Source organism: Tachyglossus aculeatus, chromosome 19, assembly GCF_015852505.1.
Source record: "Tachyglossus aculeatus isolate mTacAcu1 chromosome 19, mTacAcu1.pri, whole genome shotgun sequence".
NCBI lineage: Eukaryota > Metazoa > Chordata > Mammalia > Monotremata > Tachyglossidae > Tachyglossus > Tachyglossus aculeatus.
This window is the reverse complement of record NC_052084.1, coordinates 35,759,674-35,780,353: the sequence shown is the minus strand read 5'-3', so window position 1 is coordinate 35,780,353 and position 20,680 is coordinate 35,759,674. Positions and strand designations below refer to the sequence as shown.

Genomic DNA, 20,680 nt, shown 5'->3' with positions numbered 1-20,680 from the left:
TAAGTGCTTAGGAAATACGATGATGATTAAGATATCTATTGAGTTCTTACTATGTGCCAAGCATTGTACTAAAGTGCTGGGGTAGATACAAGATAATCAGGTTGGACACAGTCCCGTCCCACATGGGGCTCACAAACTAAGTAGGACGGAGTAGGATTTAATCTCATTTTATAGATGAGGAAATTGAGGCACAGAGTAGTTAAGTGACATGCCTGAGGTCACACAGCAGATGAGGGGCAGAGCTGGGATGAGAACCAAGGTCCTCTGACTCCCAGGACTGGGCTTTTTCCATTAGGGCTCATGGCTTCTCTAAATATATTAGAGAAGTATGTTTCCTGACCACATGGAGATTTGGATCAAATAATGATGATGAGAGTATTTATTAAGTGCTTACTATGTGCCAAGCATTGTACTAAGTGTTGGGGGGTAGATACATGATAATCAGGCTGGACACAGCCCCAGTCCCATAATGTGCTCATAATCTAAGTAGGAGGCAGTAGGATCCCCATTTTTCAGATGAGGAAATGAGGCAGACAGCAGTGAAGTGCCCAAAGTCACAGAGCAGACAAGTGGCAGAGCTGGGATTAGAACCCAGGTCTTCTGAATCCCAGGCCCATGCTCTTTCCACTAGGCCACGGTGTTTAAGTTGGACTAGCATCCTGAGCAACTCTGGGGGATGAAGGAGTGATCCTGAGACACATTTCCCCCTAGAGTCACCCTCATGGTGTCATTAAGAAGGAACATTTAATCACTGTGATAATCCCTGACCATCTCTAACTATTCAACGGTTGTTGACATCCTACCCAAGCAATTAAGCCTCCATCAATTAAGTGAACGAGATTTCAAAGTAGACTTCTCTTTAGCTTAAAGCCCAAATCACCAAAAACATACTTTGGATCATCAGTTTTACAACTATTTTTCATCCAAATCCAGTGCTGTGCCCACATTGAGTGCTCAATAAATACCGCTGTTTGATGTTTTTCATGGTATTTGTTAGGCACTTTTCCAGGCACTGTATTAAGGACTGGGGTAATAATAATAATAATAACAATAATAATGATGGCATTTGTTAAGCACTTACTATGTGCCAAGCACTGTTCTAAGCACTAGAGTAGATACAAGGTAATCAGGTTGTCCCATGCGGGGCTCACAGTCTTAATCCCCATTCTACAGATGAGGTAACTGAGGCACAGAGAAGTTAAGTGACTTGCCTAAGGTCAAAGATCAGACAGGTGTTGGAGCCAGGATTGGAAACCAGGTCCTTCTGACTCTGAGGCCCATGCTCTATCCATTAGGCCATGCTGCCAACTGAAAGCCCTGTATTGGGCACTTGGGAAACACCAAGAAAACATCTAGAAGGCAATCCTTGCCCTCAGGAATGAGGAATGGAAATGAGAAAGGGCCGCAAATGGATGAAGGCATCATCATCATCAACCGTGGCAGGCAACTAGGTAGACAAGCAACCCTGTACCGACATCACTCCAAAGCAGCAGAGAGCCAGAAAGACAAAAAAAAAAAGCCCAGGGGCAACATAGTAGCATTACTGTACAGGCAGTGAATTTGTCAAAAGAAGAAGACAGCAGTAGAAGTGTGCAGTAAGTCAGCCCTACTACTAATGGCTTCTCTTTAGACAGGGTCATTTTCCAAAATATTCACTCATTAAATCATATCAGTTTTAAGGCGAACCTTTGTGTTGAGGATTAAAAAAATAAAATAAAACGTTTGCCTTAGTTTCAGGGCAATACAACGTTTTTTCAGCTGAACTGCAAGAAGTTCACTCAAGAGATATTCTACACTGGAAAGTAATTCTCAGTGTGTCTAGCTCCTATGCCAGAAAGGTTAGCCACTCAAGGTTTATCATGCTAGGAATAAGACATCAGTGGGAGGTGTGGGTCATAATACCTGCCCTAGTCCCATAACCTGGTTTTATAAAGAGTTTATTGCAATCTCTGGTCAATTCGCAGGCATTGCTAACCACCCTGAGCTCCCTCAATGCACATGAGACAAAGAAGCCATTCTAAAGAGTGTTTCATCATCATCCTTGAAACCACAGTATCTAGATATTTTTCAAAGACCTTTGGGACAAGGTGACCTCTCCAGTCCTTTACAAACGATCCCAAATTTGATATTGCTTTTTCTAGCCTTGTAGGGCTGCCAGTTCATTGACGGAACTAAAAACCGCAGTGTGATGCAACCCTAATCTTCATGAAATGAAGATTCCTCCTCTTAATTTTTTCCTTCCTTTTGATTGTCATGTAAAAGAAGGACCTTTTCAAATGACAGCAGTGAAAACTAGTAATGAGTCAGATTATTCCCACAGTGCTTAAGGTGATAGACCTGAGGATCTTTCAGGCTGAAAAGATGAAAACAGAGAAGGAACAAAATTAAATCTACAAAAGCATGAAGTGTATGCAGAACAAGCATGGAATTGCTGTTCAGCCAATCCCAAAACAGGAAGAGGGCTACCCTTTGCAGCTTGAAGGTGGTAGGATCAATGCAAAGGAAACAAAATGGAAAGTGTTACCACAGGAATTTGTGTCAGCAGGTTCAAGAGGAGTTTGTAGAAATTCAAGGGACCACCCCGAGCTACTAGAAGGAAGCAAGAGTTGTTAGATTTTCCTTCCCTAGATACTAGGATGACTACAGCATCAGCCTCCAGGATGATGACTTGTCTCCTACTTCTCCCTTCTCCAGTCCAAACTACACTCTACTGCCGACATCATTTTTCCACACATATCTCCCCACTCCTCAAAAGTCCTCCAGTGGTTGCCTATTCCTCTCTGTGTCGAGCAGGCATTTATGACCAACGATTTTAAGACACTCAATCAGCACTCTTCCCCCTACTTATCCTCACTCTTCTCTTACTCTCAGTAACCATGCTTCTCTCCTCTAATATCAACGTACTAATCGTATCTCCTTCCCTTCTCTCTCCTCCTCCATCCTACCTGGAACTCTCTCTCCTTTTCCTTCTGGCACACCACTGTTCTCCCCATCTTGAAAGCTCTTCTGAAATCACGTCTCTTCCAAGCGGCCTTCCCACACTAATCTCTCATCTTCCCACCTACTATCACTTCAACACTTCTGTATCACCTATGCACTTGGGTCCTCACTTTGTAAGCGTTTGGCAATTCACTTCACCATTTCCCCACTCACAGCATTGATATATAATATATATATTTAAAATACAAATGCATATATCTTTAATCTCTGTTGCTACCTCTACCAGCAGTTTATTTTAGTGTCTGTCTCCCCTACTAGATTGTAAGTTTCTTGAGGGCAGGGATCTTAAGTTCCTTGAGGGCAGGGGAATGCTCTTCCAAGCATTTAATACAGTGCTCTACACAGAGTAAAAGCTCTGTATGAACTATTAATTAATATCAAGAAGGGGAACCATCACATTCATGGCCTATTGCTCACAGCCTCTAGACTGTGAGGTCATCTTTAGACCGTGGTCATTGTGGCCAGGGAATGTGTCTATTGTTATAATGTACTCTCCCAAGTGCTTAGTCCAGTGCTTTGCACAGAGTAAATGCTCAGAAAATTTTGACAGAATGATTAAATGAATATTACCATATTGGAGATAGAACACTGATCTGGGATTAGACCCAGAAATGGCCTTTCTAATGCCCACTGACCACCTTTTTATGGGCATTATTAAGCACTTACTATGTGGCAAGCACTAGGCTTAGGTGCTGAAGTAGCTGTAAACACAGAAGGTCTCTTTTTATGGCTTCTATTTAAAAAGATAAATTGCAATCCGGTGTCCAAAGGTGCTTAACATGCTCTAAAAGAGCTTGGGCACTGAGAGAATTTGGCTCAATACTTCTTAAACCAGAGCTTAACTTTAAAAGGGTAAACACTTTATTGAATTTTCAAATTCTAGAACATGCCTTTTCCCACCCGAAAATCACTTCTTGATCGATAGCATTGCTTGGGGTTGGGAAAGGGATATTTAAAATTTCAGCTCTGGGTCACTGATTCTTATTGACTGAGATCAGTATTTTCAGAATCCTGTTGTACGACGTGACTATTGAATCCTGGGTGTAACCAACTTTTGGTACACAAAACAAATGCCCAAGTAATACCACCTCTACTTCCCCCCAACACACACACACACACACACACACAATGACAATGACTAGGATTGACTTGATTTACAAAAATCTCAAGTTGGAACTGTAACCCAGTAGGGGTTACCCTGTAGTGTTCATGAAAACCAAAAAAAAAAAACCCAGAAAAGACCCTCTATACTGAAAGCTCATTGTGGGAAAGGAATGTCTGTTTATTGTTATACGTACTCTCCCAAGTGCTTGGTATAGTGCTCTGCACACAGTAAGTGCTAAATAAATATGGCTGAATGAATGAATGAACTGTTCAAAGAAAAGAATTTTCATATTTTAAAAGGGAAAGTGATTGCAATTCTCCATGAAAATATGATCTCTAAGCAGGTGTTCTCTAACCACAAGAGTGCTGCATTCATATGAGAAAGGAGTAACGAAACACTGCATACTTTAGCTGGATTGTCATAACAAACTGTTTCAAAAATCAGTTTCCTCAGAAACACTGGCACTGTTCAACAACAATCTCAGTTACTTGTGTCCGTTAGGGTTTTCGAGACTGGTCTGTAGAGAATGTCTTCTACATTGCCTTTATCCAAACCTATTTCTCTTCACCAGAGAGCCATCTCTTCTGCCCAATGTTTAGCAGGTTTTTCCCTTAATGGATACTGAGAGTATCATCTCTCTGTGTCCTTCCTCCCAGGAGAGGAAAATCTACTCTTCACCGAACAGTAAGGAATAAATTATGGAAATTAAATTAATCTGATTTGTGCTCGGCTACGTATATGTGCCTTCTACCCACTTGGCATCTCTTCTTAAAACTGTCCATTTGTCATGTAGCTGCTCAGGTGGGCTGGAGTTGATTCTGTGAGTTTAGCAATTTGGGTGCTCCTAGGTGTTCTGGGGGAAACATTACTTTTGAAGTATGCTGGGACATGCTTTGCTCTTCTAGGAAGAATGGTTTTTATTTAGTCCTCCAGACTGTAAGCTTGTCATGGGCAGGGAACTTATCTAACAACTCTGTCAAATTGTCATTTCTCAAGTGTTTAGTACAGTGCTGTGCACACAGTAAACTCAATAAATACTATTGATTGATTGACCCCCACACAGTAAGCACTCAATAAATATGACTGATTGATGGATTGGTTTTGCCCTCTTCCCAGATAATGAGAACAGAATAGGATAATGAAAGGGGGGCATACACGTTTACTACAAATGAAAGTGTCTCATCTGTAAAGGTAATGTGAGCAGGGAGAGAGGCATGGTCTTTTTGAGGGCCAAAAGACTTAAAGCATCAGAGGCATTTCATGTTATGCAGCATCGTTTATGCGATTCTCCGTTTGTGAACTTGTAATAAAAATGCAAATATCCATTCAAACGTCAAATGAAATAATCTACTAATGCAAATAGAAAAGGGAGAAGTACGTATAGTGATGAGACAATCTATTAAGCGGTTATAATGGTCTTGAATCATCATCCCTTATGAGCCTGAAGCTCAGAAATGTTTAGGTTTCTTAATCCTCTTGGATTTTCCTCTGGGTCTGCAATCTTAGGGCAGTTGGTTTGGTGAAGAAGCTTTAGAAATGTACTTCTCCTAAGGTCTGCTTTTTATATTTGTTCCAAATTCATTTTATTTGACTGGAAATCAGTTCCCACAAAAAGTAGGATTGAACCATCGATCAATAGTATTTACTGAGCATCTACTGTGTGCAAAGCATTTATGAGAGGGCAATTAGAGGTAGAAGATGAAATCCCTGCCCTCGAGGAACTTACAATCTAGCGGGTTTTAATGTCCAGTCTCCCAAAGGCAGCTGTCCCAACAGGCTCCTTGAGAAGGGAAAGGCTGAGCTCCCCTCGAAGAAATGGACTTATTTCCCCCCAGCAATTCCTCAAACCAGAGTTGGGAAAAACTGCCATTTGTTTCCTGATGAATTTAATTCCTCGGGTTTGCCTTTTCAGGAGTGACCACCAAACAGTGTCACTCTGGTGAGTTCTGTCCTTGCCAAGGAAAGGGAACTATCTGGGTAATTCCAGCCAACAAATGCATTTGCCTGAAATGCCCAGGTAATTCTTGCCAAAGTGACTTGTTGGCCTGAATTCCCTGAGGAATTGCTCCATATTCTCTACTTCTTGTTGCTGGAGTAAGTCACTGTTCAGGGTCAGACAGGTGGCTGTGAGCTACTGTACAATTCGATCTTGGGGGGTTTGAAAAATTCAACTCTCTCCCAAAAGTTCTTGGCTTTTGCCCCATTTACAATAGTCTATTACTGTGCATAATTGAACACGCTTGCAGCCCTGGCAGTGAGTAAAAACGCAACCACATGAAACAAAGGAAATCATCCTGTGTCTCAATTAAGCAAGGATGCAAACAGCATGTCTTCTGTTAAAGAGGTCGGAGATTATGATGAAACCAGTGCAATCCCACCCCCAAAAACATTTTGGGAAACCACAAGCCTTGGCTATTTAAAGTCAAAAGATTTTCAGAAATTCTTTTCACTGAAGCAATCACTCTTCTGGAGCATAATTTTTAACAAATACTAGAGACAATGAAGTAGCATCCTGAGTTTACCACTTCACCCAACAATTTGATGTAATTTTTACGTTGTTTTTTTTCCCCCATTGGTGGGACATGTAGCTTATTTTACAAAACTGCTCCTTGTGCTAAATGTCTCCTAAAGAATAACAGAATCATTGAAGACTTATCCAGTGAATGTGAGCATCATATCGATTCAAATATTTCTTGGGAATTACCAGTTTAGGAAATGGAAAGCAAAACAACCCATGTTTATGATCATCTGAACCCCAAACAGGAAACGTAATTGTCCCCTAGGTTTCTTTATTTAAAATTCATAAAAATTATTAGTCACAGTGTCCCTTCAGATTTTTAGTCGCAGCGGCGGTTCACATTTACATTGAACCACCCCTTACTGACTCACACTTTTATCTCCATAACAACCATAAGCCTTAGTCAAAGCGGAGTGGAGAGCTGAAGCAGTAATCTGGAGAACTGAGCTAAAATATATATATTTGTTCCTTAGGAAATAGGCAGGCTTGGGGATGCCTCTCTGTAGTGGATTTTCTGTGAACACTGTTCCTGTGTCTGGTAGTTTCTGCCTTGGTGTACCTACCCATCTTCCAAACCGCCTCACCCGCTGACACCAAAATGATCAAAACTTAGGTGATAATCCCCTCTTCCTTTTTCCTCCCCAGACCAACAGCATATTCAATGGAAAAATCTGTGCTGCCCATCCACCCGATTTACTACTAATGCAATTTATAAGGTGTTTTGAAAGTGCGTACGGCATCCCAAGTATGGAGATTTTAGTTCGGAACGCATGGATGCACGGCTAAGGAGTCACTTTAGTAGAGAGCGGGTTTTAGACACTCTTCAGCACTAGGCCGACACCCCCCGAGCTAAAGCATAAATGAAACAGAAGCTGATACTTTGGTCTTTAAGAAATCTCAACCCCAATCCAGAGGAAGGAGAGACCCTTCTTCCCCGCAACATGTTTTGTTCTGAGAACGCTGGTTTATGAAATTAAAACAACAACAACAACAACAGCGTGTTTATATCTATTCCTTCATGCGCAGACCCCAGAAATAGACGAGCAGCCCCCAGCTTCGGGGCCGCTGCCATAACAACCCTTCCACCGCCAGTACGACCGGGTTGTTGAGTGACTTGTGCCATCCATCAGGAGGGAACCCTGAGTTCCCACACTGTGCAAAGCCTTTTCTCTTTCTTTCTAGGCACTGGACCTCAGGGAACCTCAAGGCTTTGGCTCCTTTAGGGATGCGGAAGATGTCCAAGTGCGTTTTGGTCCTGTCCCAAACCAGAGCTCCCTCCTTGGCTTCCCTGCTGATGTTGCCTGCCTTCGCATCCCTGTGTGAGGGGGAGGTGGGGAGGAGGAGAAGGGTTGGTGGGAGTTCCCAGAGAGGGATCCTCAGCTTCTCCAGACCCCAGATCCAAGACCAGAGACCACCGTCTGTCCCTGGAAGGAATAATCCCACAGAAACTCCTGCACCACCTAGAAGACAGGGGGGGAGAATATCTCCAGGAAAAGGAGGGAGCCAGGGTTGGGGGTTTGGGTCGGGTTTAGAAGGGGAGGGAGAAAGTTGAGAGAGAAAAGCAATGTTTTCCTCGTGTTTGGGGGAAAAAACCCTAGATTGGGTGTGGGGAGGAGAGGCCGACTCCCACCCCGGCTCCCAAGGATTGCAGGGATTTGGGGTAGGGGGCACCGGCTGCAGCGTCTTGGACAGCTGATGATGATGATGATGATGGTATTAAGCGTTTACTATGTGCCAAGCACTGTTCCAAGCGCTGGAATGCGGGGGGGTGGGGGGGCAGAGTCTGCTTCAGGAAGGATGGATCTGGGGGTGGGAAAAGAGGCGGTGGGATGCGGGAAGGAGGGTCAAGCCTGGATCCCTTTTAGGGGGGCTCGGATGCGGGGAGGGAGAGGGAAGCCGGGGGGAAGGGGGGCGTCCAGTTGGCCCTGGCCTGGGCAGCAGGTGGTTGGGGGCGCCTAGGGGAGCCCCTTCCCCCCGCCTTTTCCCCTCCAGATGGTTGGGCAGCAGCCCCCACCCCCCGGTGGCCCGCCAGCCGGGCCGGGGAGGACTCACCGGGCCCGGGGGCAGCGCCATGGCCCGGCCGGGGGCGCGGGGACCTGCGGACGAGGAGCAGGAGGAGGAGGAGCAGGAGGAGCAGGAGGAGGAGGAGGAGGAGGAGGCCCCGAGGATGCTGCTGCTCCGGCTGTCTTTGCCCATCGCCGCTGCCGCGGCCGCTGGTCCAGCCCGGGGGGAAGGGGCGGGGAGGGGCGGGGATGCTGGGGGTGGCGGGGAGGCGGCGGGGGGGGGGGGGGGCTCTCCTCCCTGAGCTTCCCCCCCGCCCCCGCACCCCGCTCCTGCGGGGGCCGGGGTCTCCCGGAGGCGGGTGGCGGGGCCGCGGGCCCCTCCGGGCAGACACTCAGGCGCCCCCGGGCATCCCGCCCCTTCGGGCGCCCAAGCTCCCCCGGACCCTGGTGCACGCCCACGCACCGACCCCCAATCCGCAGCCCCCGCGGTTCAACCCCCTTGCCCTGGCACCCCCTCTTGCCCTGGCACCTCCTTGCCCTGCACCCCCCCCCCCCCCTTGCCCAGGCATCCCCTTGCCCTGGCTTCCACCTTGCCCTGGCATCCCTCTTGCCCTGCCCCTCTTCCCTTGCCCTGGCACCCCCTTGCTCTGGCATCCCCCTGCCCTGCCCTCCCTTGCCCTGGCACCCCATTGCCCTGCCCCTCTTCCCTTGCCATGGCACCCCCTTGCCCTGGCATCGCCCTGCCCTGCCCCCCTGCTCTGGCACCCCCTTGCCCTGACATCCCCTTGCCCTGCCCCTCTTCCCTTGCGCTGGCATCCCCCTGCCCTGCCCCCCTTGCCCTGACATCCCCTTGCCCTACCCCCCGCCTTACCCTGGCATCCCCTTGCCCCGGCATCCCCCTTGCCCTGGCACCCCCTTGCCCTGCCCCTCTTCCCTTGCCCTGGCACCCCCTTGCCCTGGAATCCCCCTGCCCTGCCCCGGCACCCCCTTGCCCCGGCACCCCCTTGCCCTGGCATCCCCTTGCCCTGCCCCTCTTCCCTTGCCCTGGCATCCCCCTGCCCTGCCCCCCTTGCCCTGACATCCCCTTGCCCTGCCCCTCTCCCGTTGCCCTGGCACCCCCTTGCCCTGGCATCCCTTTGCCCTGCCCCCGCCCTACCCTGGCATCCCCTTGCCCTGCCCCGCCTTGCCCTGGCATCCCCCGGCCGGTCCTCCTCGTTTCCGCAGTCCAGTCATGCCCCCCCTGGTCCAGCCCACCCCTGACCCTCCACCGAGGAACGCCGGGCAGTGCCAAGGGACGCAGGAGGGGGCAGGGGGCATCGCTGGGGGGTCCCCGGGGAGCATCTCCCCTTCCCCGCATTGGTGCCTTCGCCCGGCCCATTGCGGAATCTCCCCCTGCCCCCCGCCCCCCGTCGCCCGCACGCAAACAGGGTGGGTTGGCCCGCCGGCTGCCCTGGGTACCACCTGCGCACACACAACAAACCCGGCCCGCAGCCTCACAGACACAGGTACACGCAGCAGCAGCCCCTGCACACGCACTCACATCCATCCATCCATCCATCCATTCATGCATTCAATCACATTGCTGGAGCGCTCACTGTGTGCACAGCACTGGACTGAGCGCTTGGGAAAGTACAATGCAGCAATAAAGAGAGACAATCACTGCCCACAATCAGCTCACAGTCTACCATCATAATAATGACAATCATTATCATCATCATTATTATTAGAATAATGGCAATTATTATTATTATTAGAAATAAACGAATGACACGGGGGGATGGGGACAGACTTGGGACAAGGACCTTGCCCAACCCGATTTGTTGCATCCAAACCTCCAGTGACAGGCTTCACCGACACAGATACAGGTGCACAATACCAAACACACGCACCCAGATCGTGGCCGGGGCTACACACACCAGCACAACGAAGCGCACACAATCACACACCGATTCACAAAGCAAGCAAGGACACACAAACGCCCACTTAGGCACCTATTACGCCTGAACAGCTGCACACAGGCACAGACACACGCCACACACATTGTACACAATCGCCTCCCCAGACTCAGACACAAACAACAGACACGTTTATGTGTCACGGTGTAACTCTGTTATCTTGGACTCTCCCAAGCGCTCGGTACAATGCTCTGCACAGTGAGAGCTCAATTTATGCCACTGATTGATGGACTCATCGATGGATCTGTGAAATCCCAAATGGGAAAGCATCGAATGAGGACAATTTTCGGTGAGCCACAATTTGGTATTCCACTATCAGCACGTGTTTCCTCTCTGGAGAGCGGGGAGAAAGAGAAAAGCAGAGGGAGGGAGAGAGACAGAGACAGAGATGGAGACAGAGACACAGAGAGAGACAGAGGTGGAACAAGCCACCACGCGGGAGATTGATGTTCCAAGACATAAAAAAAATTTATAGGATTAAAAACTGAGCAAATAGCTGCATCCAGGACCCGGAGCAACCTCGAGAAATTATAATAATGATGGTATTTGTTGAGCGCTTACTATGTGCAAAGCAATCAATCAATCAATCAATCAATCGTATTTATTGAGCGCTTACTATGTGCAGAGCACTGTACTAAGCGCCTGGGAAGTACAAATTGGCAACACATAGAGACAGTCCCTACCCAACAGTGGGCTCACAGTCTAAAAGGGGGAGACAGAGAACAGAACCAAACATACCAACAAAATAAAATAAATAGGATAGAAATGTACAAGTAAAATAAATAAATAAATAAATAAATAGAGTAATAAACATGTACAACCATATATACATATATACAGGTGCTGTGGCAATACCAGGACCAGATATTTTATCCCTTAAAAAGACTCGGAGAGGCGGCCATCAAAGCCTCTTTTAAAACAAAGCGCCTCCGTGATTCTGAACACATCCCGGCCGAGCCTGTAGGTATCACCCAACAACAGGCAGGCGAATGGACCAAAAGCTCTAAATTCCCTTTAACCCGCGCACCACACGGACACCTTTACAAAGACAAACTCCAAACACTTATAAAAACGATTCCACCTCACCCGTTTACCCGGGAAAAAAAAATAAAAATAAAAGCATGAAGGGGGAAAGACATTATTACCTGATCCTCCTGAAAACCTGTCCCGATTTAACGTGGCTGGTGAGTAGGCACTGGCTCTGCATGATGCTCGCTAGTCTTCCATGCACTTCTCTCTGTCTGCAAGGCAACAGTAACTTCCCCAATAAGCAGCCCAGGAAACTGATTCCTACCGCACTCGAAATTGCCGAAGTCTTGCGGTTGCAGAGCGGTTGATTCACCTTCTCAGGCTCTCACCCTCCGACTACTTGGACTGACAGCCTCTAGGAGCGAGATTAAAGAAGGGTTTAGGGTCCTGTAACCGCTACAGTGAAGTTCCTTTTGAGTTTTAACTTGTGTCAGCCTTCAAAAGTGCAGAATCCAGAATTCTTTAATGAGTCCGGAGCCTTTAATGACCAAAGGCGGGGACAGCAACCCAAACACATGCGACGGTTTTGTAAACGCCTGCTATTATTGCAGGGGGGGAGCGACAGAAAACGGAGGGCTGGATCTCGCCCCTCAGCAGATTGTAGCTGCAGTTTGGACACGATGGTGATTTTTTTTGCAAGAGAAGGAGGGTCTCTTCAGAATTCATCGAATTTCCCCAGCTGAGATGAAGAGGGGAAACAGGTAGATAGGAGACAGGCAGAGACACAGAAATTACAGAGACAAGAGTGATTCTTGTCCACTGTTGGGTAGGGACTGTCTCTATATGTTACCAATTTGTACTTCCCAAGCGCTTAGTACAGTGCTCTGCATATAGTAAGCGCTCAATAAACACGATTGATGATGATGATGATTCAGGGACAGAGACAGAGAGTTACAGGGACAGAGAGATGCACAAAATCTGTCCCCCTGCAAGACTGTAAAGCACCTGAGGGCAGAGGTCACCTCTACTAATTCTGTTGTATTCTCCCAAGTGCTTAGTGGTGTTTCTGACAGAGTAAGTGCTCAGTAGAGACAAGAGTGATTCAGGGACAGAGACAGAGAGTTACAGGGACAGAGAGATGCACAAAATCTGCCTCCTTGCAAGACTGTAAAGCACCTGAAGGCAGAGGTCACCTCGACTAATTCTATTGTATTCTCCCAAGTGCTTAGTGGTGTTTCTGACAGAGTAAGTGCTCAGTAGAGACAAGAGTGATTCAGGGACAGAGACAGAGAGTTACAGGGACAGAGAGATGCACAAAATCTGTCCCCCTGCAAGACTGTAAAGCACCTGAGGGCAGAGGTCACCTCTACTAATTCTATTGTATTCTCCCAAGTGCTTAGTGGTGTTTCTGACAGAGTAAGTGCTCAGTAGAGACAAGAGTGATTCAGGGACAGAGACAGAGAGTTACAGGGACAGAGAGATGCACAAAATCTGTCCCCCTGCAAGACTGTAAAGCACCTGAGGGCAGAGGTCACCTCTACTAATTCTATTGTATTCTCCCAAGTGCATAGTGGTGTTTCTGACAGAGTAAGTGCTCAGTATGTGCTGCTGATTGCTGAAGAGAGTTTTTATACTTCCTCTCTGTCCCCAAGAGATTTACAATCCAAGTGGGGGGAGAGACAGATTCAAAGAATAATAACTGGGAGTCAAGAACAATAAGTAGCAACCCAAGAATTTAGGACACGGCTCTACCCAGAGTGGATGCTCAAAACATGCTATTAATTAATTTATTACTTTAATTCATTTAATTTCTTGATTAATCAAGAAGCAGCTTGTCTAGTGGATAGGATACAGGCCTGGGGACAGAGGGACCTGAGGTAATAATAATGATACTAATAATAATATTTGTTAATCGCTTGCTATGTGCCAAGCACCGTTCTAAGCACTAGGGGAGATACAAGGTATTCAAGTTGTCCCACGTGGGGCTCACAGTCTTAATCCCCATTTTACAGATGAGGTCACTGAGGCACAGAGAAGTGAAGTGACTTGCCCACAGTCACACAGAACAGTACCCAGTTCCTTTGGTTAAAATTAATATCTTAGATTATTAGTTCAGTAATTTATTGTTGTTTGCTGTGCCAATGTTATTGTTTTACATTGTGAGTCCTTACATGAATTCCTGTGAGAAACTCTACAGTGTGTAGCTTGTTTCCCATAACACTTTTGTTCATAGAACCTATTATAAATCCTAACTGGGGTAGAGTATTTCCTAAATAGGAAGTAATTGACTATACTTGTACTAGGTTGACTTAGACTAAAAATGCATAGGAGGATGCGTCCTGAGCACATATTAAAATGCACACACACACACACACACACACACACACACACACACGACCTTGAATGTATTGTAATTCTTTTCATTAAATGTGAACCAAAAGCCATTTTCAATGCACACAAGAGGAACTTGGGAGGTTTTAAGAAGTGGGGTTAATTTGAGGATGAAGGTTTGACATGCTACTTCTTGAAATAACCACAGGAGTTCAAGGGAAACTTTAAGGTTGCAACTTTTGCATGCCAGTGCTCTTTTCACTAGGCCACAATGCTTCCTTAATTTCAAACCCATGTTATAAATTAGGAAACTGAGATTATACTGATCCCAGTGGGGTTAATTGCACAAATGAGGTGCACAACTCAACAGAATGAATAGTAGTAGCTTCATATTCAACGCATCATCCTTTTTTTCTATCTCTGTTGGCTGCAAAATCATAGGTTGCTTAGATTGCCCCAGGTGGGACTGGCACTGTGCCTAATCTGATTATCCTCTAACTGCCCCTGAATTTAGCACAGTGCTTAGCACATAGTAGAATGCCTGGCACAGAATGAATGCTCAGTGGATAGCATGGACAGATTCCCTGATCATTTTCCCTAGTTCTGTCAATTGGAAATAGCGGAAGGGGCTCTGTGGGAAAGATAACGGATCTTTTTGTTTGCAGAAAGCCCAACAGCATATGATTGGTGTGGATATGGAACAGGGGCCAAATCATTTCAGGGACCCTGGACCTTCTCTTTGATTCCCACTCCACCTGCCCTACTTAGCCTTTAGTGGAAGCCTCTGGAAATTCTGAATGTGTGAACCTCAATCTCAGCATAATATCAATCAATCAATCAATCGTATTTATTGAATGCTTTCTCAATGCTGAGCACTGTACTAAGCTCGTAAAGTACAATACAACAGAGTTGGTTGACGTTCTCTGCCCACAATGAGCTTGCGGTCTAGCATAGGGTCTTGGCATGGGCTGTTAAGTATAGTCACATAGTTTTGCTTATTGGAAAGGAAAGTAATATTGGGTCTACTGACACGTCGATGCATTGCCAACACTGTGATGAATTTAGAACATGAAAAAGTCATGGCTTTGGGTTTTTTTTTAATTTAAATGATCAAGATATGATGGATTTTTAAACTGAAAGACGGTACCAGGTGGACTAGGGGATAGAGCACAGGCCTGGGAATCAGAAGGACTTGGATTCTAATCCCAACCCTGCCACTTGTCTGCTGTGTGACCTTGGGCAAGTCAGTTAATTTCTCTGTGCTTCAGTTACTTTACCTGTAAAATGGGGGTTAAGACGGTGAGCCCCTTATGGGACATGAGCTGTGTCCAACCTGATTAGCTTGTATCTACCCAGTGCTTAGAACGGTGCCTGGAATATATAAGAGTTTAACAAATGTCATTAAAAAAATGGCAGAATTACAATAGAGAGAATCCAGTCATTTGACACTTTGGAACTACTTCATTGTTACTCTGTTTTCTTCTTGAGATCAAATGCCATAATTTTCTCATCTGTAAAACGGGAATAATAATCCTTACATTACAGAGATGCTGTGGAGGTAAATGAGTGCTTAGGAAAATAAAATGATATGAAAATATAAGGCTTTAAAAGACAATAATTTGTTTAATTCATCCACAGAATGGTAATATTTTTCTCTTTGCTAGTTGAGGAGATTCATTCTGTCATATTTATTGAGCGCTTACCCTGTGCTAAGCGCTGTACTAAGCGCTTGGAAAGTACAATTCAGCAATAGACAGAGACAACCCCTACTCAACAACGGGCTCACAGTCTAGAAGATAAAGGAGATAAAAAAGAAGAGATCATACTTAATACCTGCTCCTTTGGTATTTCTTCTTCCCTTCACTACATGCCAGTTCCTTTTTTCAGCTTTTTAAATTTTTTTGTAGGTTGTTCACACTTGTGATAGGCTAGGTAGCAATTGCTCATTGCCTGTCTAAATGGTAATGGCGAATCCTTAAATACATATTTTAATGGGTTTTTTCCTTTTCCCTTGTGTGGAGTCTTTATTAACATATTTAAGCAAAGTGACATTTCTGACTAGGCTTTTTATTTTGACACATGTTTACAATGCAGTTTTTGAAAGCTCCGCTAACTAGAGCCTCTGAAATTTTCTATACGTAAAGTTTCGATCCAGGCTTCAAATACCAACACCCTAGTGCAAAAGAAGTCAAATTAATTCCTTTGGGCTGTAAGCCCCTTGTGGGCAGGTTAACCTGCCTGTCAACTCTTTTATATTGTACTCTTCCCAGCATCTAGAACAATGCTCTGCACACAGTAAGTGCTCAATGAATATGATTTATTGATTGAATTGCTTAGTACAGTGCATTGCACACAAAATGCTCAATAGTTATCATTGGTTGATGATCTGCTAGACATTCTATAACCCTCTTAAAGCTAAGTTTCCTAAACAATTCCAAGTATTTGTGAGATGTATATAACTTAGTCTTGACAAATTGTACCAAAGCGTCTCCCCGAGATTAATCACAAAAGAGAAAAATGATCTATCATGGAGAGGAATTCTGTACATCACTGAACCGACAGCATTTCGACAGAAAGTTGAATTTCCTTCTGAGTTTAATGATTTATTTTTGGCTGAACCCCTGGAGGGGCCCTGGGGCTGTTTTACTGATTCTGGGTTCAGTGCTATGGTTTGAGCTGAGGTTAAGAGAAAGATACCAAGATGCAAGAGAATCCTAGGAAGATTTCAGCTTAGCCTCTCTCTCTCTCTCTAAAATGACAGATTCTCCACTCCTATGCCTGATTGTAGTCACTTAGCTCATGCATAATCATGGTGCTGTCAAAGGGGATGAGGTGGGAGGGTCCTGAGAGGCAGTGTGGTCTAGTAGACAGACAGAAGACTACAAGAAGACCCATGTTCTAAATCCCAGAACTGCGAGGCTGTATGACCTGGGGCAAGTCGCTTAACCTCTCTGAGCATCAGTTTCCTCGTCAGAAAAATCGGACTAGTGAGACCTGCCTCATAGGGATCAATCGATCAATCAATGGTGTTTATTGAATGCTTACTGTGTGCAGGGCACTAAACTAAGCACTTGAGAGAGGATAATAATACAATATAATACAATATTGGGAGAGGATATAATACAATAGGGTTGGTGGGCATGATCCTTGCTCTCAAGAAGCTTAAAATCTAGTGGGTTTACAATCTAGTGGGAGGAGAACATGAGTTAATGTGAAAGTGCTTTGAGAATATGAAAATGTGCTCCTAATTTAGGATGGGAAGGGCTGGTGATGTTCTAGGGGTTGCTATGGCTACTGCTTGGGTCTCCATCAGGGAACACCATTTTGAACACTTTCTGCTAGTTCTGAGGGAATGATCCAGGTGATGGAAAGTATCAAGAAAAGATTAGACTGTAAACTCCTTATTCATTAATTATTAGCAGTCACATCAATTCTCACCCCATGGAGGCTCTCTGGCATTAATTGGGGAAGGGGAGCTGGTGGGGTGGATGAAGAATAGGTGCTCATATCCTTTTCAACTTAACAGGGCCAGGACCAGAGGACTTCAAAAATTCAGAGCCAAGCAATTGTGCCTTCAAGAGGAGACAGCGGAGCAGAAGGTGTTGGAACTCAGGTCCTCGTACTCCCAGGCCAATGTTCTTTCCATCAGGCCACACTGCCTCTCGATGATTAAATGAACCTCTCTGTGCATTGGGCAACAGATACCAAATTGAGGCTACTATAATTTTTTGATTTAAGAAAAAAATCAAAGGGCTTATTGGAATTCAGGCTTGGAGCATATGAAGGATTATATTCCTCCTCACTAGCAAACCCCAGCTTGGGTTTTATGGTCAGTTAGGTATAAAACACAATTACCAGAAAGCTTCCTGCAACAGAAGCTCATAGGCATGGATGAGTGCAACTATGACCCTTTGTGAAATCACACCTGTTCACAAGTAAAATATCCAAAGCAAGTAATAAATCCTAAGATCGCTCAAACTCTAGAAAAGTAATGATGCAGCTAGGAAAGATTAATCAAAGTAAGAATCCTTGTCACCCAAACTGTATTAGTCTCTTTTAGCATATGACTTTTAGAGAAGCAAGTATAACCTAGTGGATAGGGCATGGGCCCTGGAGTCTGAAGGACTTGGGCTCTAGACCCACCTATGCTACTTGTCTGCTGTGTGACCTTGGGCAAGTTACTTCACTTCTCTGGGCCTGTTACCTCATCTGTAAAATGGGAACTAATCAATCAATCAATCAATCAATACTATTTATTGAGTGCTTACTGTGTGCAGAGCACTGTACTAAGCGCTTGGGAAGTACAAGTTGGCAACATATAGAGACAGTCCCTTCCCAACAGTGGGCTCACAGTCTAAAAGGGGGAGACAGAGAACAAAACCAATCATACTAACAAAATAAAATAAATAGAATTGATATGTACAAGTAAAATAAATAAGTAAATAAATAGAGTAATAAATATGTACAAACATATATACAGGTGCTGTGGGGAAGGGAAGGAGGTAAGATGAGGGGGATGGAGAGGGGGATCCCATGTTGGTTAGCTTGTAACTGTCTCAAAGCTTACTACAGTTCCTGGGACGTAGTAACCACTTAAATGTCATTAAAAAATCAAGTGTGTGGAAGTTTCTATGCTTTCCACTGAAATTTAGAGAGTGAAGGTGACTGATCAATCAATCAATCAATTAATTGTACTTATTGCCTGATGTTCTACAGAAAAGGCCAACTTGAGTCACCCTCTGTTTCTTCATTTTCTGCAAACATTTAGAGTTAAGTCATGAGTTTGATTTTAAAGGAAAAAATTAGGATTGTAATTTTTAATAATGATAATAACAGTAATAGTATTTGTTAAGCACTTATGTGCCAAGCACTGTTCTAAGCACTGGGGTAGATACAAGGTAGTCAGGTTGTCCCTCTTGGGGCTCACAGTTTTAATCCCCATTTTACAGATGAGATAACTGAGGCCCAGAGAAGTGAAGTGACCTGCCCAAGGTCACACAGCAGACAAGTGGTGGAGCTGGGATTAGAACCCATAACCTTCTGACTCTCAGTCCCGTGCTCTGTCCACAATGCCATGCGTCGCACACGCAACTGAAATAAAATGGCACACATTTAGGAACAGATAGACACCAACCCTGCAAAATACCCCAGTGAAGTTTTTAAGGAACCCTGAATCCCCACACACCTTGAGTTGGAGTTGAGCAGTACAATCATCAGGGCAGGCTGTTAATCTGGATGGTGCAGGCTAAGGGCTCAGTTTTTGCATTGGCAAATTTTAGGATTTGGGTGATATAGACCTGTCAATTGAACAGTGGTATTTATTGAGTGCTTACTTAGTGCAGATTTGCTATGAAGAGCTTGGCAATTGCCACAGAAATACAAACTGTCAATTCTATGGTGTTACCAGTGACAATGTATGAATCCGAAAGCTGGGCAGTGAAAAAACAGGATAGAGAAAGCACTGATTCTTTTGAAACGTGGTGCTGGAGAAGGCTTTTTGTGAATACTGTGGACTGCCTGAAAAACAAACTAATGGGTTTTTGGAGCAAATTAAGCCAAAGTGGTCTTTGGAAGACCAAATGACTCAACATAGATGAGCATAATTTGGACACATCATCAGGAGGATTCATTCTCTGGAGAAGACACTGATGCTAGGAAAAGTCCTGGGAAAATGTGGAAGAGGCATACCAGCAGCTACATGGTTAGAAAGCATAACAATAATAACGGCAGAACCATTAGCAAGGTTACGGAATATAGCAGAAGACAGTACGTTCTGGTGACAATATATCCATAGAGTCACTGTGAATCGGAAATGACTTGACATCACTTGATTATAATAATAATAATAATAATTACTTTGCGCAGAGCATTGTAGCAGCTCCTGGGAGAGTCTATACAGCTTGTAGACACAATCTCTGTCCACAAGGAACTTATATTTTAGCATCAGTGGGACATGGTAATGGGCTTTTGTACAATCAATCCATCAGTGGTGTTCAGTCTGAGGAACTCAGACTCTCTCACCTCTAACTCTCTAATATCTTGGCCTGAGCTTTTCACGGCTCAGATTCTTTCACCCCCATAGGAATCTCAACTGAGTTTTCTAAATGGATTCTTGAAATGAATGCTTTTCCCCAATAATACACTACCACAGAGCCCAGAGGAGTTCTAAGTAAGTGTGGAATGATGATCTGACCATAGACCAACATCTAATGTCTGCGTTAAGTGATGGGTTTGATGAAAGTAAATGTGACAGTTTAAGAAGGGCTTGGAGATCTTTTTCAGGAGTTTGGAAAATGAAATCTATTCAGCCCATGTTGCCCAACACATCCAGAGATAGGCAATTAGCACATTTCAGTAAAAATTAGAACTAGAGCTCACTGATCTTTGGCAGATGCTCTTTGCCCACCGGTCATCAATCAAGGCTATCTGAGGTCTCAGGGCATAAATGAGAATTGCAGCCCTGGTAATTACAAGCTCGATCTCAATTTATTTGTGTTTCTGGAATCATCTTTACTGTATTGCTCGTTTATTAACTGCAGCAATAAGATTGCCAGAAGAGAAGCATACAGGGGAAAATTTCAGTATTTCACCACCAGTGGTATTTGCTGAACACCTCCCGAGAGCGACGAATTGTGCGGAGGTCTTGGGAGAACACAGAAACAATCATTCAATCTTTAATACTGTGTGCATGGGAGAGTCCATGTTCCTTGCCCACAAGGAGTTTACGAACTAGAGGGGGAGACAGACATTAAAACAAATTTGGAGCATAAGTGCTGAAGGGCTGAGAGTGGGGTGAATA

The 20,680-nt window shown here is 45.0% G+C and overlaps 1 protein-coding gene across 2 annotated transcripts in view; it reads right to left on the bottom strand.

Annotated features, from left to right (window-relative positions):
• Positions 1-11,967, bottom strand: part of FUT9 (fucosyltransferase 9) — an 87,447-nt gene extending 75,480 nt beyond the window's left edge. Inside the window, exons 1-2 of one of the 2 annotated variants that reach the window (XM_038761135.1) lie at positions 11,924-11,967; positions 11,727-11,822 (exon numbers count right to left, since the gene is read on the bottom strand). The gene's annotated coding sequence lies outside the window, so the exon portion shown is untranslated. Of the gene's footprint in view, positions 1-8,675; positions 8,725-11,726; positions 11,823-11,923 lie in introns of those variants that run through there. The other variant, XM_038761138.1, reaches the window with a different exon arrangement.
• Positions 11,968-20,680: the final 8,713 nt, after the last annotated feature.